The sequence below is a fragment of the Cibotium barometz genome, chromosome 33 (genome assembly GCF_041138505.1).
Source record: "Cibotium barometz isolate CiBa-2024 chromosome 33, ASM4113850v1, whole genome shotgun sequence".
Lineage (NCBI taxonomy): Eukaryota > Viridiplantae > Streptophyta > Polypodiopsida > Cyatheales > Cibotiaceae > Cibotium > Cibotium barometz.
In genome coordinates, this window is record NC_141078.1 from 49,382,796 (window position 1) to 49,389,093 (window position 6,298).

Here is a 6,298-nt window from a genome sequence, read left to right on the forward strand (position 1 = left end):
GGTATGGCAGCTGCATGCACTGCTCGCCCTGCAACCTGTGGGTAAGAGAAGTGGAGGGGTGGAGTCTGCAGGCTTGAAGGAGGCGGCGGCCCTGCAACCCACGGGGTGACAGAGACCTGCAACCTGCGGAGGAGGTGGCTGCATGAAAGAAGGCGGTGCACCCCCCAAAGAGTTTGCCCCACGTGGAGGGGGTGCACAAGCCATGTTAAGAATAGAAAGAAGCGTGTTCGTTTAGGAACAACGCGTCTCTTTTCTTTTTTCTTTTTTTAAGTCTTGAAAAAAATAAAAAATAGCTAAAGCTTTATAACAAGGCTTATTAAAAGCTTAAAATCAAAGCTTATTCACGCGCCTAAACAAGCACGATAGCATGCACTGAAAACCTAGAATACACAGCCGTCTCGCCGTTCAATGGAAGGAAGAATAAAGATTAAAAAATTATGATTTTCTTGGTTATGATATAAAAACTTATGCTTCATCCTTGATTTAAACTTCTTCATCCAAGATTAATCTAGTATAACCAATCAACGCTTTTTTTCTCTCAATTTATTTATGGGCAATTTCTCATCAATTATGGATTTTGAGCACACCAAATGCTTAGCAATTCTGAAAATAGGGTATTACTCCTCTTAACTTGTTCATATAATCCATATAGATGGATCTTGAAAAGATTGAAGATTGAGAAAGGTGGTTTGCAAGAAGAAGGATGGTTTTTTTATTTTGACTAGTGGAGTGGTTTTTGATCAAAAGTTGACATTAAACCATAGCCCTTCATCTAAATCTTGATCCGATAGCTCAGGAATTTCCCATGAACCTTCCAATCTTTGTCCATGAGTTCTTGAGTCTTTGTCTACTTTACCCTTTGGATTTTTGTGAGCTTCCCCCTATTCTTCAAAACCAAGTACCCCTATGCTTATGGGACCTCAAATACTTTTTGAAGAATAAATCAAAACTCACATGAACATCAAGAACTAAACCATAGAATTGAACCAAATTAACAAGATTGAGCATAAAATAACATAAAAACATGAGATAGAGTAGACGTCACCTTCAACACAATATTGGGTGCAATCTGTCCCTCCCCCCCCTTAAGAAGTGTCGGCATACTCCCATTTCTTAGGTATTTATGTCACACCTCCCCCCCCCTAAGAAGTGTCGGCATACTCCCATTTCTTAGGTATTTATGTCTTTATTCACAAAAATAGCCCACGTGCCAAAAAAAGGTTTCATGATTTTGCATAGGCTTACCTTTTACATAAAATAGGAGTTGCTTTTACCAAAAGCTTAAATAAATCCTTCCAATCCAAATCACTAAAGAAAAATACATATAAACTCCCAAGGGCTAATTCACGTGTAACCAAATTAATAGGTCCATGCCCATGTATAACAGAAGTGGGCGGCTAGAAAAATACAAGAATATCTCATAGTAAATACCACGACCAAAATACCAAAATCATTGGCTATCCCACCAAACCCAAAATACTAAAGGGAAACCTTCCCAATAAATTACTCATGCCAAATCACCGCCATCATGTCCCAACCATACCGGCTTACGAGCACAAAGCTCGTCAATCTCACCAACCTAGTTGTCCATTCAAACACATTACACATTAGCAACACCTGCTAAAATTACACAACAACATTGTAAGAATTAAATCTAACACTTAGTTCCAACTATCCCTAAAACCATATGTCCTACATATGGAATATTCGGAATCATCCAAGCGCCATGCTACGCACACACTGGTAATTAGACATCCCCCAATTATCCATAGAGGGACGGACGGATGGACAATATGTAAAAAGTAAACTTTTTGTAAAGAAAAGAAACAAAACTTTCTACCTAAACCTCATATCCTTAATTGAATTTTAATAAAGCTATATAAAAGTAATGAAAGTGACAAAAGCTAAGCAAAAAAAAATCCTTGAAAAATGACTTGTTAGGGTTTTCTAATACTACTCAAAAAACAGACCTGAACCATTAAATACACCATAGACATAGCAGCTCAACACTTATGAGGTGAATAAGGGGTTGTGGAAGAACATTGGCAAAACACTAGATAAAAAGGTTAATACAATTAAAGAAAAACAATCCTTGTACAAAAAAGAGGAGGAGGATAATAAAACATAAATTAAAAACTTAGAAAGGTAATCTAGTATGCTAAGGTGAAAAAGGTGGATATAATAGACCAACAAAAGAAGCATACCCACTCACTTATAGACGACTTAAGCACTATTAATAACCCTAGATTTATGGGATGATGAATAAACTTTCCTTAATAGAAAAATGATAACTCATGCTACACCTTGTAGGACCCTAAGGATGTCCTTTTAGAAATTCCATTTAGATAGCTATGTGGTAGTTCACTCAAGCACATGATTAAGATATCCCATAGCTAGCAAGTGCTAAGGATATCCATTCAGAAATTCCATTTAGATAACTATGTGGTAGTTCACTCAAGCATGTGATAAGCTAAGTGGATATATTTTTGAGTGGCAGTAATTGGAGCTTGTAGTATCCCATGTTAATGAAGAATCTACTAGTAAACAATTGTATATCTATATGTTTTATAAGTCAAATTTGTATGCTCTATGCATAATGATATTTTTTTGCAAGATAGAGACATGTCATTATAAATATTAGCATGTTGTAGTGTTGTGAAAGAACACAACTATTGTGTCATCATGCATCTTTAAGCAACCACATTGGATATAAAAATGTCTACATTTGATAATCATGGATATAATGTCAATGTCTACATTTGACATCATGGATAATATTTTTACATGGTAGCGTATTCTTAGCAAAAAGGTTGCTGTAGTGTTGTAGCATGTTGTAGTGTTATGAAATAATACAACTATTGTGTCATCATCTATCTTCACATTGGATATATAAGTCAATGTTTGCATTTGACAATCATTGATATTTTTTTTTAAATTGGTAATCTTTTCTTAGCAAAAAGGTGCCTTAAAAAAAACTTAGTATCTCCATGTCCTTGGCCCTTGATTGTTAGCATATTGTAAATCTATTAATTCTCTTGTTGAGAAAAGTTATAGATAATTTAAAAAACTTGTCCTTGGACCTTGCTTGTTAGTAATTGTTTGCACAATGTGAGTCCATTCACTTTTCTTTTGAGAAACGTTGTGCATCATTTAAAAAACTTATAATATCCATGTGCTTGATTGTCAACATAATGTAACTCTACTGACTCTCATATTGAGAAATGTATAAATGGTATACATGAAAGGTACTTGTTGTATATCCCTTTTTGGTCCTAGCAATAATGTAGAGTTACACTGAAAGCTTTCCCAAAATTACACCATTTAATATAAAAAATTTAACTATGACACATTATAGCTTTTTTCCCTCGTGGAGAAGTAAACTTCATTACAAGGTGCCTTATATTATACTATTTGTATGTACTTACAACCTAGTATTAAAAACTCTCTCTCTCTCTCTCTCTCTCTAGATCAAGTAGACTTTTGTAGATGTTTGAGGTACAAAAATGCGAGATCACACCATACCTTAGCTAACGGTCGTGATGAGTAAAACATACTTTGACTTTTTTTGGTTTATACACTCGCAAGTTATCACAACCTCTTAAACTTTCTCACAAAGTTATCAATTAAAAAAGTTAATATGTCCCTATTAAGAATCTACCATTTATCTCTTATCACCAAATTCTTTCAAAGATGTCCCTAAGCACCTACTCGACACCTACATTTTATCTCCTATCACTAGGCTTTTACAAAGATGTCTTCCATGCCTTATCTTTATAAAACAAAATAGATTGTGGCGTGCAATGCAGGATTTTCCATGACTCACAAAAGTGAAACTTAAATTGTAAATAAAAAGACACGAAGAACAATACTAAATTCAATGTTGAAACATGCTTACAACAAACAGCATCTACTTCCCACGTGCTCCTATGAAGGGAGCTTCAGCAGCACAAATAAAAAGAAACTAGTGAGAGAAAGCCTATTTGCCAAGAGTATACGAATGTGCTTATACAATGAAACTTGATGAATGAGGGGTTGCACCTCCTTTGGTTTTATATGTAGGCATGTAAGGTGGGTTAAGTTCGGGTCGAGCGACTATGATTGGCCCACTAGTCATTGGGTCTGAATTGACCCAACCAACCATGCAATAATTCCATAGTAATATTAAGATTCTAGGTGTTTCGGGTGCTTAAATAGGCCACACCTCACAAAGGGGGCCTTACAAGCATGACCTAATCAATGTGCACTTATGAGTTGAGGGTGCAACATTGATTTCTGGTGGCAGTCCTTAACAAAAGTTTCAAATTTCTATTTGAATTCATAACGTAGCCTCATATTTTTTAACTTTTAATTACAAACGTGAAATTCCTATGCTTCATATAATTCAAGAACTTTTGCTTTGATCCAAACAAGCATCCACATACATTACAATAAAATGTATTCAATATATATTAATTTTCTTATGTATCTTCCATGGAGGCCTTTTAAATTGACAAAAAGTGTCTCCTTCCTTTTGTAATTATTCAACTATGCCTTTGACCCCTCTCTTTTGCCTTGTGGAGGATGACTTCTACTAGATGTGACCCACCTTGTGGAGGATGACTTCTACTAATGTGACCCACCTTTGTGAAGATTTTACAGACAATATTTTCTTAAAGCAAGGTGTCAAAAGATGTTATGTAGATTAAAGGTAAGCATCCACCTTTTAAGAAGCAAAGTGTTAAAGATGTTTCATCAACAATCTTTTGAACATTAAGCTAAGATCTTCACTTTCCTCCTTTTCTTCCATTATCTTTAAATGCTTCTTCCTTGTATGCTTGCAGACTTTCCTCTCTTTTTGCTTGAATTATCTCATATATGGTAGCAATACTTTTGTGGGCATTTTTTATAGATTGATAACAATTTGTTTTCAAGACATAGGTTGAGTAGATGTTATCTCCGTTGCTACTAGACTACATATAATAGAAACAACTTTGAATGCTTCAAAAGGCAAATGATTTTGTGGGACAAGCATGTATATCAATATCTACCGACACACCTATTAATGTTCTAATATAATTTGTTCAAACTAGTCATAACAATTTTTAGATCTGTAATGAATGATTTAATTTATTACATGCATTCGCAACATTTGTGGGGAGCCATATGAACCTTGAAAAGCTACATATGCGCTTCCAAACATAGAAGATTATCCAACATTTCAATGAAAAGCCTATATAAATCATCAATTATATTCAGTATCTTTAGTTCCTTAAGAAAAGGTGATGAACTTGCTTCAAGGCTCTACTTATAAGGCACGAGGAAAGCGTATGAATAATTTATGTGTGGAGATACAAAATTGGCAAGATACATGGTTGAGAAATAACAAATGCTCTTTAAAAAGGCTACTAGAAAGATAAAATATATAAAGATTATGATATCTAGACCATATGTTACTCAGACCATTGGATGTGGAATATGCATTGATGACCTTTTGGATTAGGCCTTTATATACATCTTCCTTTCTCAAATGGCAGGGAGTCGGGACGTGTGTGGGTGTGTGTGTATGTTTTTTTTTAATTTTTTTATTTTGGGGGGGGGGTGTCCCCATGCTCACATAAAACTTTCCAAACAATAAACAATGAGCACACACCATTTTCATTTATACTAGCAATTTTTCTTCTTAAAATTTATGAAGGCGAATTTTCTTCTTAAAATTTTAGATACAAAATATGAGTATTCTCCAAAAGGCCTATAAATTTGAAGTTGTACATTTTATGACGAGTTGTTTGAGTGCTCCAATAACTTGATTTATTTCCAACTGCTACAAGAAACTCTCAAGTTACAATTTATTGGGGTGGGGGAGTAACCCAATGGTGGGGGTACTCGTTCAATACCCCCATGGTCTAAAAACCTCCTTGTCGCAATAAAAAAAGGATACAATTTATTATAGTAAAAGCACACATGTCACTCTCTCTAGCATCTCCTCTCCTCTCCTAGTCGCCCTCAAATGCATAGGTTAATCGGTTCTATAACTAAAAAATGAATAGGTTAATCGGTTCTTTATTTAAAAAATGCATAAGTTAATTGGTTCTATAACTAAAATTTCAAAACTTTGAATCGTTAAGTTCTAGGCTAGACAAAAGTTCTATAACTAAAATTTCAAAACTTTGAATCGTTAAGTTCTAGGCTAGATAAAATTACAACCGGTTTTTCTCAATTTGAGCCCCTATTAACGGTTTTTTTTCTGACATTGACTGAATCAACCGTCAGTCAACGACAGGGACGTCAGTTGAGAGGCTGAGGTGGCAGAATCATAAAA